General features: G+C 40.4%; 1 pseudogene; it reads left to right on the plus strand.

The window, feature by feature from the left end:
* The first annotated feature begins 13943 nt into the window (after positions 1–13943).
* Positions 13944–15489, plus strand: LOC148017776 (uncharacterized; annotated as a pseudogene).
* Positions 15490–16057: the final 568 nt, after the last annotated feature.

Raw genomic sequence — 16057 nt, forward strand, 5'->3', positions numbered from 1 at the left:
ATTCACGTCTGGTTTAACTTCGCAAAGAGAACTTGCTAGATCAAAGTCGTGATAGTTAGCCAAAGTTCTCTTCTCTCACCAAACCAATCTCTCCTTTGGTCTTTGGATCGGCTTTGGTGCCTCTTTTTTAACTTTTTCCTTCTTTCATGGAAATCCTTTATCCTTCTCAAGATCAACTTTACTATCAACAGGTCTGAGAGGTCCATCTTCTATATCAGGATTCAAGACTTTCTTTCCCCTTGCATCTTGCTTAGGGTTTCCCTTGACACGTTTTACATTTCCTTTGTCACCCTCTCTGGTCTTCTGACCTCTTGTTATAGCTCATAGATTAGAAGTTTCAGTGTCATGGACACGTACAGCCTCAATAAGACTGACTCCACTGCCATGAGGCAACTTCTCTATAATAGCCTTTCCCCTTTGCAGTATTTATCGTGGTTCATCATCTTGCTGGAGATTATTTCCTTGTGCACGATGATTAACTGGACCTGCCTGTTTACTTCCTTATTGGAGAGAAATGGTCCAACAAGTAGCAGCTAAGTGGCCAGACTTTCCACAAATATCACATTTGACATTCTGACAATTCCTAGGGAAATTTTGGCCACCATACCACTTACAGCTGAATCTTCAGGAGGCACCCTCTTCATGGCATTAACTCCCTATCAAATTCTGCTGCTTCTTAAGGAAATCGATGTCCACAACTATTTGTCTATATTGCTCAGAAATCATATCGATGTAGTGCTTCATCATATTCTTAACTTTGCCAAGGAGATTAGAGGCACTCGACTCATTGCCACGATCATCTATCTGTCGTCCCATAGGTCTAACCACTTGATTAGGAATTGGGCCGCTAAGTTACTGGGACAACATTAGGATTCATTGTTTGGCCTCCACCATTTAGTTGGCCCATCTAAATAGCCATAGGCTTAGTTAGACTAGGAGGAGCTGATAACATAGGCAAATTTGGCATGATACTCCCTCTTCCATTCGCATTTAACATGGGATCCCCTTGACTCGCATTGGTCTGTGTCAAATTATTACCATTCCAATTTATCCTTGCTACATAAGCCACTTGCAAGCACGACTCTACTCCTTCTGCTTGGGTAATAGCAATGTCAATGTCGGCCAAAGTGACACTACTCAGCTACACTTGGATGTTGAAATCTAATCCATGTAGGAAATATTGCAAATGTGTAGCCAATGGAATGGGGATATAAGTATTAAGTTTGTGAATAACTTGTTTTAGTTTCTTGGCATAGGCCTGGAAATTCTCATTTGGCTCTTGGCATGTTACATTCAAGACACACAACTAATACTGTCCTCCCCTCTCAGGAGCAAACTCTCTAGGAAGGCCGTGAAGAATTGGTCAATGCTAGTTATGGTTATGGACTCTAGACCATGATACCATATTGTTGCCCTTCCTTTTAATGACATATTGAAGAACATCATTAAGTGTCCTTCGTCTTGGATTTGATAGTTGAACATGAGCGTTTGAAACTCCTTAGTATGGAGTTCTCCATCTTCTTCTTCTAACCCATGGAAGATGGGCAATGGTGCTCCTAATGCCGGTAAATTCGGTGTCCCTATTGGAATTGCGATGGGTTGTGCCATGGCTATAACCAGATTGACAATAAGAGTTTGTGTAGGTAAAACTACACCCCCACTTGAAGTGGGTTGATTGACTGGAAGAAGGGAAGTACTAAGACTTCCTCTTGCACTCAAAGGGCTGCTTATGACACTTAGGTTATTAGAACCACTGCCATTTATGCATAGTGAGATGCTCCTTTGAGGAGAATAGTGCCTTAGAATCTCCACAACCATCGTCTAGCCCTCTCAGCATGTTCCTCTTTTTTGTATTTCGACTTGACAATTCTTGTCAAAGGACATAAACCGACTATTTGGTCCCTAGAAACCCTAGATTCGAAACCACCACTTATTGGCGGCTCCCAGCAAATGCACCACTGATGGAACCTAAAATGGGCCAGCACTAGATATGGCACTAGCCGGACCTCATGCACACAATAGACACCCCCACCACATGGCCTCGCGGGCCAAGAGCATCTAAGACTCACGCTACACTAAATGCTAATGTTGATTCTACATTTGTATTAGGTCATAGTCCAACATTTACCATCCCTTCTCCTCAAAGGGAGATCCCATAACATATAGACATGATACCTCGTAGCACAAACATAGGGAAGCACCTCTTGGGGCTGATTACCATAGCTCCATTATGACTCTCCTACACCTCGGGGATTGGTCCCAAGATGCATCGCTCCAACATGAAGTACATATGATACAAGCTCCGCTCTTTCATTTTGAACATATTCCAAGAGATACCATGATGGGACCTAAAACGGGCCGGCACTGGCTCGTACACTAGCCGAACCTCTATCATGCGCTCAACAACCCCACGGCCTCGCGGCCAAGAGCGTTGATGACACATACATTGCCTTCCTAAACATCTTGCATTTTTATCACGTCTCGTAGTCCAAATCTAACCCAATTAACACTCCTCAGAGGGAGTCCCAGCACATTGCCAAATGGCACGAAGTACAAACAAAGGAGGTCCTCCCACTGCTGACTGCCGCTACCTCACTGCGACTCTCCTACATCTTGGGGATTGGCTCCTCGATGCATCGCTAAACATATATAACACTTCGCACATAGTCCTCTCAAGGTACAAATTATTTCGTTCCAGGATGTACCATGCCTCACTTTACTTTCCCCTTAGACCCAACGCCTAGCCTACAGCTTGGAACAACTTTACTCACTCAACGTTGGTGACGATCTAGAGAATACATGTGCTATGCATCCAGGAGGTATTGTCTGATACCTTTTATCATTTTATGCTTCATGCAAATTGTGAATGTCCATGTGCTCAAACAAAGAAAAATCAGCATTGTGCTTAGTGCAAAAGCATTCTTTCAATGAATTTCTCTGATGCGTATTTGCTACGTTGCACGAACTTAGCACCGAGGAGACCTCGTACTACTAGATCCTTATTTTAAATTAACGATCGATCTATATGATATGCATAGATGAAAACAATCATCCTTTTCTTTCTCTCAGCACTTAAACACCACCCTCATTCTCTCTACCCCCTCGCCGTTTAGATTGTGCATGATACATAGGTTTAGGGTAATATTTTTCCATTTTTTTATTGTATGAAAAGCAATAAAAACTCACTAAAACATAAAGGTAGGGCTGAACTGAGGCTAAAACTTATACTTCAAACCCCCCATACATACACAAACATGAATCTTATTTTTTAGTATTTTTCGCACACTCAAATCCTATTTTTTCCTTATTTTTACCCATTTTTCCTATTTTTCTTGTATTTTTTAACAATATTAAATAACTGAAAATGCAAAATGAGTTGTGGGCTGTGGCCCTTAGGTTCATTTGCAGCAAAAATACAAATTTAGTTGGTATGTCTCATTATATTTTCCATTTATATATCAAAAACACCCAATTTTCCCCTATTTTGCATGTTTTACATGTTTTATTTTATTGTTTTCGGCCATACGGCTCATGATTTTCTGGTTTTCTAATTTCAAACAGTTGGAAGACATTGCAAACAACATTATTATCAATTTATAGCCCATATGAACGATGTCTCATGTATCAAATAGCATAAAGAATCAAATTTTCTCATAAAAACGCATTACCAATTGTATTTTCGGGTTGCGAGTTTTTGTGCCTCATTGCGGGACTGATTTCTAGCCGCCATTAATGCTCATGACAACCCACAATCAACAATCTTCATTCCTCTTGAACCACGGAGCAATCCGGTCTTCATTGGACAAGCATCCATCATCCGTTCTTATTATTCTTCTTCTTCTTCACCGCACGAATCTGCCCTTAGAGGAGAGAGAGGGAGGAGAGAGAAAGATTGATTTCTGTTCTCTCTCTATAGTCCACCATTTTGCGCGTGAATGACGGCGATACGGAGCGAAGAAGTAGTGGATCAGCCCTGCCTTATCATTGCCATGGCTTACTTACAGCAATGAAATCAATTTTTTGGTGGGGGGGGGGGGGGGGGCGCCGTTTTCTGATCGCGTCGATCTGGTTGACGACATGCCGCCCTCCTTTTTTGTGAGATTTGGGGGTAGGGGGTTCCAAGAGGCACCCCCTTTGGCCCCCTCCTTGGCCACCCTTTCAATTCTGGCCCTTTTCTCGGCCTTTCTCGCATACGATGTCCGAATCGTGTTCCGAAAAATCCTGGGCATCTACCTCGGCATCCTGGACTGGCCGGCAGCTTCTCTGACTCACAGAGGCATATGGAAAAATTACTAAAAATCTGCAAGTGTCGCACGGGCATCTTTAGAGCTCTTGACGCTTAAAATCGTCCTAGGTCGAGCCGCCGCTTTCGTGGTTGAGTATTTTTCCCCGCAATTCCATATTTTTCTGCTAATTTTTAGCACGTTCCGGGGCCTAAAATCCAGCTTTCATACCATGTGTCCTTACCAAACAATTCCCAAAAACGATCGACTAGCCTATAGATTAGGTTGTCTCACATACTCAAGCGTAGGTCATCATAACGAAAAATAGGAGCTATGCATCCAGTTCTTTATATTCTGATACCATGGTTGATATGTACATGCAAAAGTGGATGATCCTAATGTTCTCAAACATAATTTTCAATCAAAAACGTGACGTGCACAACCAGGCTTTCCACTGCTCATTTACTAACTCATTACGATGATGTAAGGATAGCATCGAGACAACCCTCATGGTACTATCCTCTTAATTAAAATACTATGAACCCTATATCATGATAGACATCAACAAAATCAGCAATAAATAACACCCAAATTGCATCATTCAAACATCCCAACCCCTACTTTTAGGTAGTGCTTCCATTGCATAGGTGTAGGGGTTCATTTTGTCTTACTTTAATGTATGAAAACTGATAAATCATGAACTTTGACAAAGAGATAGGGCAAATTGAGGCTAAACCTCATGCTTCACCACTACCATGCATTCACAAACACTCATTATATTTTTCCTTATTTTTATGAAGTGTATTTCTATTTTTTTCTATTTTTTCTATTTTTGGTATTTATTTGATAATAATCACTTTTTTTATTTTCTTTATACTAATAATTTTATAATACTAAAATTTAATTTTATTTTCAATTTTTCCCTATAGAAACACATTTTACCCACCCGAAACGACAAAACCATCATTTTACCCTTTATCGCATTTCAAGTTTTGCGAGATTTAAATAGCTCATGTAAATCATTATGAAATCAAAATTTTCTAATAGATAGCAATTAAACATAATGCAACCAGCACTCAAACAATTTTTCATCACATAAGAACATCATTTCCATCATAAAATGTCAAAAAATCTTCATTTCCTTCATAAAAAATAGTCATACCGTGTTTCTACAAAACCCGAGACGCATTGAATGACTGCGTGACCAGCGGACGGAGCCTCAATTTCTCCCAATTCCATGCTGCACATCAAGCTTCAGCATCTCCATTAATCTCCATCATCGTTTGCTTCAATCTCCTTCCTGATTCTTCCTTCAAGATCATGCGCATGAACAGCCCATAGAAGGGAGAGAGAGGGAGAGAGAGGGAGGAGAGAGAAAGACTAGTTTCTGATCTCAACAACCAGGCAACCAAGCAGAGAGTGGTGATGGAAGGTGTAGCCATCAAGCATCAGGCTGATAACATCGGTTTCATGCAGTACATTGAGACTCCAAATGGCCTATAGCCCTCCTCTCCCTCAAATCGTCATCGCTGCAGTATGTGCCATTTTTTTTTCTCCACGCCATTACGAAAAACACCCCCCCCCCCCCCCATGAATTTTTTGGGCAGCCCAAGGCCCTCAAAGGGTGGCACCCCTTCAACTCTCAAATGGTTGGCCATTTTCTGGCACTCCTCCTGCGTCCGGCCTCGGAATCAAATTCTAAAAAATTTTGGGCATCCGTCTCGAGGTTCTACACTACTTGGCTCTTTTGGAGGTCTCATCCGACATCATGAGAAATTATGAAAATTCCCCAACCTTTGCTCAATGGGTCTTTAAAGCACTTTTGGAACCCGTTGACTACTTGCTGCTTAAAATCGACTCAAGTGTCTATGTCGCCTTCTATGAAGACTATTTTTCCCTTGAAATCTATATTTTTTCGCAAATTTTGAGCATGTTTCCCAAGAAAAATCCACCGCTTATTGATGCCCCATGCTTCCCGGGCTCTGATACCATGTTTAAAATGTCGGATCTAGAGGAAGATTACCAAAAACCGAGCACGAAAAAACCAAGCGAGCACCCAAACCGAGCGGTAAGAGACCGTGCAAGCTATTTTGACAGTGTCATTTAGAACTCATAGTCATATCTTAAAGTTTTAGATTCTCAAAGAAAGTGCATCCACAAGCCTAGTAATGGAATTCTCCCTCACAAGAACAACATAGCAACAACTTACAAGACGACAACAATTTATTGACATTAGCAAAAGAAACTTATATTATCTCAATCAAGAAAGTGCAAACATAATTCAAAATGTGACTTTGTTTTAATGAACCAAAAAAGGAATGATAACATATAATCATCTATAAGACACTAGAAGAAGTTACATATGTCCCAAAAGTTACTGACTTATCTATGGTGCAAACCTAATTTCTTGCTTCCCTGCAATTTCTGCATTCCACAATGGATCAAAAAATCCAACCAAATGCCAAACATCCCTTATACATTCCTTCTATATAACACTAGTAGAAGGAATATTGCAGTGTCTTGAGGCTTGACTAAGCTCTAGCTTTGTAATTGCAACTTGGTGTATAAATTTGTGTATTGCAGGTTGCAAACCAAACACCCTAATGAACACAAAATATATATGCTCACATGGCATGTACAACTCTTTTTTCAGATCCCTCAAAGCAAACTCTGGACAAGAGCACCTTGGAAATTTGCATACATTAACCGCAAAGGAGATTCTAGATTTCTTTGAATCAATTTTTGAAATCCAAAAAATGTGTGACTCTTCTTGATTGACAACTATCTCACGCACTAGCTCTCCTTCCATTATAAGTTCTCTGTTAATGCAATCTTGGCTTGCCTTGCTTATCTTCTCCTTCCATCTTACAATGCGGCCATCACCTCTGCTCATTGGACGAACATTGCATGGTGTTGTCTGAATAGCGAAAACATTGTGTTTTAAACCCTCCAAAATAAAACCCGCGTTGATGAGTTTGGTTGTCTCTTCCACATACAAACATGTGCCTCTAGCAACCTTCCAAAGAAGAGGAGCTAGCCCACAAGACTTCTCAATCTTCTCATCCACTCTAGCTGAATGAATTACACTTGATGGACAAAAGTAGAACATCTGCCAACTCTCATTATCCTTATAATGTCGACGTCCTTTGAAGCAAGATGCAGGAATACCCTTCAATGGCCCTTCCTTCTTGTCAATAACGAAAGCTCCACATCGTTTGGCTCTCCCTTCCAAAATGCCCCAGCATGTAGATTGGCATTTGGGTGGTGTTCTCTGGATAGCCCATTCTTTCACATCAACCTCACTCTCTTTTGGGGTCCCATGAATGCATGAAGCACCCCCTTTTGGTCTTGGAACATGAATAGTAACATTCTCATATTCTGGCCGATGACTATATGTATCAAGTATAATTTTTGCATCCATATTTCTTCTATTGCGCATCACACTTTTCAAGACTATCCTCTGGACATCTAGAGCAACAATATCTTGTTCCTCCAACACTGTTGATGCAAGGTCCACAAGATTTTTTTTTGCTCGGACCCCTTCATCTTTGGACATAAATCTTTTCTTAATTTGATTTAAACTTGGCCCAGACCCCTCATGTCTTCCTGTCAAGTAGGCCTTATAATGGGCACTTTGCAAGACTAAAATGGCAAGGTCTGCAAACTGAAGCAGAGAACAAGCTAACTTGTTGAGTGTATCCCAAAGTTGCTCGCATGGATGCATGCTTAGACTCTGAGAGATTAACTATACGAATAAATGGAACTCTAGCCCCTTTTGTCAATACCCATTTTGCCTACTGAAATCCCTGCACCTCTCCCACCAAGATAACCATGTCTCTAATTAATGTAGCTCTATCTCATGCGCATGTCTCAAAATCCAAAATGTAACAAGTTTGTCCTTTGCTAATGTGGTTGATGCTTCACTTGGTGCATCTCTCCACCGTCGATGCAAATCCTTATGCTCTTCTTGAAATTGTGGTTTGATACAAACTCATGTATGTTCTAGCATACTCTTTTCCCAGTGAAAAGAACATGAACATTCCTTGAACATCATCACATTCCTTTTACCTTTATTGAAAATAGTATGCACTACGAGCCAATTTTTCTTGTGCCTCATCAACCATGAAACTTGCAAACTCTGCACTCTCAAATCCACATTACTGCAACCTTTCATTCATCAAAGTCAAAAATAAAATGTGTACATTGGTATTCTCCACCTTGAACTCAGCTACTACAATTGTAAGCAATTCTCTGACAAAAGGGTGATAAACATCTGCACTCATTGTGGTCCAGCCACTTATCATGTGCACATGATCAAAGTGGACAAATTGTTTCTCTAATGGTCCACCCAGCCTCATTTGATTAACCAAGTCAATCTCACTTCCAGGACCCATAGAGGACATCTTAAATACATGAGGCTCCACATTGCTTGCAAGCTAGTTTGAAAATAAGAGACTATGAAAGAAAGGGTATCGCCTATTTGTTTTCTCCTTAAGATCCAATAATGCTTCGAGCTCAAGAACCAATCCCTTCACATTTTGACGCGCAATATCCATGGATCTCTGAATCCTAATCAAATACCAAAAGTCAACCATTGCAACATGTGAGTTTCAAAAAAATGTAAACAAAGTTTAGACCTAACCTTTATCTTTGTACAAGAGGTGTAACTCTTTCCAGAAGCTGCTCGACCCCCAAATCTCCCATATCAGGAGTGATATCAGTGTCATCAAAGAGCCTGTCCATAATTATATCTTGAGCTACACCTGTCTCAACCTTTTTACACTTTGCATAAAGGTCATGGGAAGCTCTATCTTGCACCAAAGTATGCACAAAAGTTTTCGACACCCTAAACTGCCACTAGATGCCTGTGACTACCTTGATGTATGACACATCTTGTTGTAGTAGTTCTATCTGTAGGGTAGAAATAATAAATAGAAGACTCACACATATCCAATAATTTCGATAAAGTAGAGCAATGTTGACAAACTAAAGTGCCGGTTTTAGAACTTAAAAACCCAATTATGGGCACCTATTTAAGTTTTCCCTTCCATTGAGATTGATTACTTCCCTTCGTCCGCTCATAATATAGGCACTCCACATTACAACATCTTAGATGCCCCCCACAATAACTATGCCTAACAACACCATCAAAGCATTCCTTTGTACATGTGTTATACTCCACCCACACATGACCATCATATCTTTGCTCCATCCCAGCCATTGGCTTACCTTGTGGCGCAATAGGGAGCTCAAAAACAATATCCCCATCATACTGTGATGGAAGTTCATCAACTTTCCTAACTTCTCAGATGCATTCATTAAAGCATTGAGAAGAGTGTCATTAACAGGAAATCGTCTAATCAGAGACAAGATACTGAGAACTTTATTTTCTATGGGTGTCTCTAAACTAGATAGATAGGGTTCAAGGATTGATGGAGTTTCCAAACATGAAAAAGAGGGATTTTTTTACTGATGAGAATATATGCCCACCATCATCTCTACCATGTACAACATCCTTGGAATGTAGAGATAAATTAGACACATTGCATTCCCTTAGCATTTTTGCAGTAAGTTTAAATTCATAAACACCATCAGCTAGCTTTATCCTAGGCACTACACTGCTTTGATTCTCCATTAATAAGTTATTATTACCTAAGGAGAAGTACTCTTGAAGCTCTCTCTCTGTCAAAATAACATCTTCTGAATCAAAACGGACAAATAAAATTTTCAAAGAGCCAAAGCAAAGAATATCAATGATGTGGACCATTCTGCTTGCGAGATGCAGCTATTGACAAATGGTTGAAAATATATCAAAACGGACGGATAAAATTTTCAAAGAGCCAAAGCAAAGAATATCAATGGTGTGCACCATTCTGCTTGTGAGATGTAGCTACTGACAAACGTCTGAAAATATATCAAGCAAGCCAAAATCATATATCCAAAGAAGCCCATACGTCCTGAAGATTATCCTCTGTGAGATTATCCTTTGCACACATTATCCTCTACGAGATGTAGCTATTGGCAAACATTTGAAAATATATCAGTGAATGGGCTTTCTTGCCCTTGGTGGCAAGAAGCTCCTGTGTTTTACAAATCAAAATAAAAGGTCAAGAATCCATGACTCTGTATAATTGAAGCTGGAGAAGTTCATGGAGTGGTAAATTGGTTGTCCTTGCACTAAGAAGCAGGTCTTCCCATCGTGCATCATGGTGCCTCTAGGGAGTAGCATCTAGACTTTTGCACACAGGTTTGTCTTCTGAGACCGGCACTATCTACATTCTTGGCACTGGCCTACAAACACAAGGATGACATGGTCTCCCTCCTTTACATTTTCCACACCCTCGCCCATGCCCTCAACAATCCTAAATTAGACCTGAACTTCGAAGGTAGAGACGAGGACAATGGAGAATGTAGCATGTGGGTGTTGGTGACATGTATCAACAAGGTTTTCTCTCAAGGGTGTACACATATGTGTATTAGTACCAGAAAACTGATAACTTCAACATGGTGAGCTCCTACTATGGAGGCATTACATACAGCTCTTCGCTCTGCTCTTCTTCTTTCGCCTTGGCCAAGCCTATGCTTGATCTTTTCTCAGCTGCTGCAGGGCCTAATTGTTTCCCTCTTCCTTTGTCTTTGCACCCCGGTTGTTGCTGCAGGTGCCTTGTGCTCCCCGTGCCCTACTCAAGACCCTGGTACGCCCCGCCTTCCTCTTTTGCAAACCCCTTCTACACTATCGCCACACGCTAGGTGAGCTGCATCCCCTTCTTCTCTATGTTATGCACTCCCCTTAGCTCCTTGCCACCAAGGGCAAGAAAGCCCATACGCCAACGTATGGGCTTTCTTGCCCTTATCCCCTTGCCACCAAGGGCAAGAAAGCCCATACGCCAACGTATGGGATTTCTTGCCCTTGGTGGCAAGGGGATAAGGTCTCATTACCGTGTGTGTGTGTGTGTGTGTGTGTGTGTGTGTGTGTGTGTGTGTGTGTGTGTGTGTGTGTGTGTGTGTGTGTGTGTGTGTGTGTGTGTCAGCAGAGAGCAAGTGACAGGCATGTGTTGGTCAGCAGAGCGAGCAGGCAGGCATGGGCAAACCATGGCACAACAGTGTGAGGGTGTGACAATGAGTAGCGTGAGCAAGAGAGGCATGTGCATGTGTGAGCTGCTAAGCTAAGAGGCATCATGCGTGTAGGAATTGTGTGAGTGTGTAAGAGGCCAAGCGTGTGTGTATGTGTATGGTGATGAGAGAGAGAGAGAGAGAAAGTGCAGTAAGAGAAGAGTGATGTGAGGCTCAAGGTGTGTGTAAGAGAGTGCAGGTGTGTGAGTTAGAGTGAGTGTAGCATTTATAGGGAGTGCAGGGTGTGTAAGTCGCATGAGTGTAGAGGGCCATGATCTTAATTTTCTGACACCAATATAATCTTATGTGAAATGTTAGGGAATAATCATGCCTCCACGAAAGAGACAACAAGCAAAAAAAACATAGGTCATTTGGGTCTCTTACAGTAAGGTTTTACATTCAATTGTTGCAGCTTTGATTTCTTAATATTTATGTGTGAACTAAAGATTTATAATTCAGTCAATGAGCAAGGAGAAAGGAGTGTGTGCATCTAGTCCTACAACAGATGAGAGTGGTGGCGATGATTTCTCTCCTATCCAGGTTCTTGTTTGTATGCTTTTTCTAGGGAATATTTTATGTTGCTTATATTGATTTTGCGAGTTTCTAAGTTCTATGTTTCAAATGTTGTTTGTTTTGTGTTTGATTAATGTCTTCCTAGGTTTCTAAAAGAAGACAAAAAGAACAAGTATTGTCTCAACCCACTAGTAGCAGCACTATGCAGTCCATGTGTAGTGAGAAAAAAGAGCAAGGGGAAAATGAGGTGGTGGAAATTATGAAAGGTGGAGATGTATTGGCTAAATGCAGGGTTTTAGATGTTTCAAGGTTCCCACCCATTCCCCTTTGTAGGATGTTTCCATATCCTAGGGTTCAAGGTTTGAGAAATGACACTTCGCTACTCAAAATAGCCTTAGAGGGTTAAACTTACTGTCCAGAGAAGGGTATTTTCATTGTCTCTGCTGTCTCTTCTTTGGGTGTTGCAATTTCGATGACAAGTGAGATGACGGCTTCATGGGATGCCCACTGGTAGGCTATAGATAAAGAGTTTGACAATGAGTTGAGAACCAAGAAGGGGTTGTCTTTTCTTTCCAATAAAATGTTCTATGTGTGGGAGGGTAACCATCACACAGTGGCTTGGATGGAGCTCATTACAAAGAAATATTAAGATGATAAAGAATGGCATTTGAGAGTCTTTAGCACTGTTTTTGATCCAACTAGACTCAGTAAAGTCTCCTTGCTTGCTGGCTTTCTTCGCATGAATGAGTAAGTTCCTCTCAAAACACAATGCGCATGTGATCCTTCTCATTAAATACATATGTTTTTGTTTTTTTTTTTGCAAGCTTGAATGAGCATGCAGTCATAGTCAAAAATCTAAAGGATACATTGGTCAATGCTGCAAATATTTGTGAGTGTGACATTAAATCCTATTTGCGAGAGCAACCTGCTAATGTGGCTAAAACCTTGGAAGCCAAAAAGAAGCTTGAATCAAAGACTTCACCCCCATGGTATCCGCTCGCTAGAGAGGATTTGGCCTAGCTTGTTTATGAGGTAGATATATATTTGGGCTCTTTCTTGTTATGAGAGGATTAAAAAGTATAGTATGCAATGATTTCCCCAAAATTTTGTAGGTTGAGTTTCGAAAGGAAGTAAGGACCAAAGTATCTAAAGTGACAAAAGGTCTAAGTGCAGAGGATAGGGCTTTAAAAGAAAAGCAGATCTCCCCTGAGTTGCGACGAAAGTACACTAATCGTATGCAAAAATTATTGCAATGTTTGATTTGTTTAAAATTATTATTGTTGTGTTTGTCTCTTACTAATATGAAATGGTTTTGGTATATTTATTAGGTTTTGAATATTATTAATCCATCCCTTGGAATGGAGAGAAGCTTTTTTTTCTCTTCTGTTTGATGGAGCGGACACCATTGTGGGTATTGAAAAGTTGAATTTGATAGCAATCTCTTCCGTCAATGCAGAGAAAAAGATAACTTGGTTGAGATTGCTCGAGAGTTCAAGATCTGTTCGCAATACCCATGGTATGCCATCAATAAACACAGAGTTTAGAGCGTAAGAATTTTTCACTTTTCTTGCTTTATCTCTATGGTTCATGGAAAAATTTGTCTTCGCTTTGCATGTTTTCGTGCCTTTCATTATTTCTATCATTGTAGGTGGTTGTCTAAGGAACTGTTGCTAGACATGATAGAAAAGAATGCACTTTGTTTTTTGGAGCAAGAGATAAAAATAGCAGCTACCACAAAGTATCCAATTAATTTTCCCGATGCGCCATCTCTTCGTGTTTACTTCGCATCCATATGATAGAGGGCAGAAAACATATTTTTGGCAAAATTAAGAAAGTTGGTACTAAAGAAAAATCCAAAAAAAAGAGGATCAATCTATTCATTCCCATCTTGATGCGGCTACTTGTCGATTGCTCTATTGGTTGGTTTTCTATTTTAATGCCTTTTGTTTGACATTGTAGTGTGTAGTTTATGTTGGCTTGGATAAATTATCTTTGAATATTCCATATTTTTTTCACTTGAGAGACCTCAAGCTGCTTGTTTATTTTCCCAAGGTTTGTAAAACATGGGCGGATATCACTAACAAAGAGTCCACTATGTATGGGGAGAATATGATTTCTCTCTCACCATTTGAGATTGAGACATGCCCTTGGTGGATTGGCATGCCCTCGCCCCATGTATTGCCAAGTGAGAAAGCTAAGTTTGAGGAATGGAAAAAATCAAAGGGAAAGGGTGCAAGTGGTGACTGTCTGAGTCAAGGTAAACTAGCTTCCACAACTGTCTCCTCTCTTTCCTTAAGCTTTACTTTTCTAACAAAGAAGTGGTTTTGAAGGTGGTCAAATAAGGGGCAAGGAAGCACAAAGGGGTGAGCATGCTCAAAGAGGCAAGCAAGCTCAAAAGCACAAGCAAGCTCAAATTAGTGAGACACAAAGTACATGTGACTTTTACTTATTTCACTTTGCATATTCATGTCTCATGCAACTTAGAGAAGGCTAGCTTTCTATGTTGGATACTTTATATACCTTCCTTGTAAAATAAAGATTTTTGTTTCTTTGTTTGTTTTGTTTTAGATTGTGAAATTTTTGTTGATGACAATTCACCACCACTCGATGTTGGTATGCATGGTAGCTTTCATAGTGGTATGCTTCTTTTTATGGATATACGCAAGTCGATTGTCTTGTATGTTATGCTTGTTGTTCATTCATTATACTTGCCGTGATTATTTTGGTCCATCCTCATGTCCTAGACCACCATCCCAAAAAGAATATGTTCCACTCTTGTCCATACAAGGGGGGCTTCTTTGGATCGCTCTATCTTTTCATTTGGATGTGGAGATTATATTTCTATGGGTAAGGATTTTGCATCCTCTATTAGAAATGAGGATTATGCAAAAATCCATACACTTTTTTCTGAAATCAATAAATTGGGGGTGGAGTATAAGAAAAAGAAAAAGACGATGATATGGGCTATTGACTTTGTGCTCTTGGATCTTCCCATGGACTCTATGCATGGACGAGATGGTGTTCCATTGTGGAACAAGGTGTCGGAGGATCATATTCGGCATGGACTTGGAGTGGTAGTAGCTTGTTTGGAAAACTTAGGATGGGTTGTTTGTCTTGCCTCCATTTCAGGTGATTCTTTGAGTCAAAAATATGTAAATAGGATTGTTAGGTACTTGTGAATAAGATTATTGGGTAATTGTCAATGTTTAAAATATATTTCTTTCTGTTAGGGGACTCTCCCTCGTGGGTGGAGAAATATGCCCCACGGTGTGAGCTGGAGATTATGCGCAGATTCATAGTTGGGGACTTAGCCTTCATGGATGAGGTTACGATTGAGGGTATTGCCATAGAGGTATTTGACATGGTTATTGTACACTTAGTTTTCTTGGTGCTTTGTTGTTCTTGATTAGTTTGTGACATGTCTCTATTTTTTGTCATTATTGTGCGATAGATGGATGCCTTCTACTTTTACATGCTACGACGTCGAGGCTACATGGCCTCTTTACGTCTTCAAGAGAGTGCCACATTATGACATGATCATGGTGTGCAGTTCTCACGGCATGTCATTTGTCACTATTTTCCAGATACTGCAAGGGTATTGGAGGCTGGAGAGGAGGCACATTTGAGATCATGTGTGTAGTAGAGTGTCGGATTTGTGTGATGCTTTCTAGAGGCTCTTTGTCCTCCTGGAGGATTGACTTTGGAGATGGGTAGTGGCACAGCCCCTTTGATGCATGCATGCATCACATCTGGCCGCCCCTGTTATTCTTTTGATAGTGACCCTAACATTTTTTGTCACATTCTAAAACCTTTGGTAGAGGGACCTTTTGTAAGTAGTAGAGATCAATCCAACTCAGACGAGGAGATTTCAGAGAGTGAGCCAGTGGATGATGCATATGGCTACCCTTTTGATTAGTATGGTTACTACTATTGACTTGTGTTTTGTCATGGTTTGTCAAGGAAATTACTATTGACTTACTTAGGACATTATATGCACTCTAGGCTGATATGCTTTTGTATGTGAGTTTTTGCCATGTTCTTTGAAATGTTAATGAAATGTGGTTTATAAAATTCTTATTGTAGTGTACTACCATGTTATGCGGAGGAAGTTGCAAGGAAGATGAGCAAGGATGCCTTCTATGATACAATCAAGAAAAAAACCAACAAAGGGAGAAGAGTGGGATGTTATTTTGTAGATGATGAGTGTG

Source organism: Lygodium microphyllum, chromosome 21 (assembly GCF_053477565.2).
Source record: "Lygodium microphyllum isolate KBCC chromosome 21, Lygodium_microphyllum_v1.1.10, whole genome shotgun sequence".
NCBI classification, from domain to species: domain Eukaryota; kingdom Viridiplantae; phylum Streptophyta; class Polypodiopsida; order Schizaeales; family Lygodiaceae; genus Lygodium; species Lygodium microphyllum.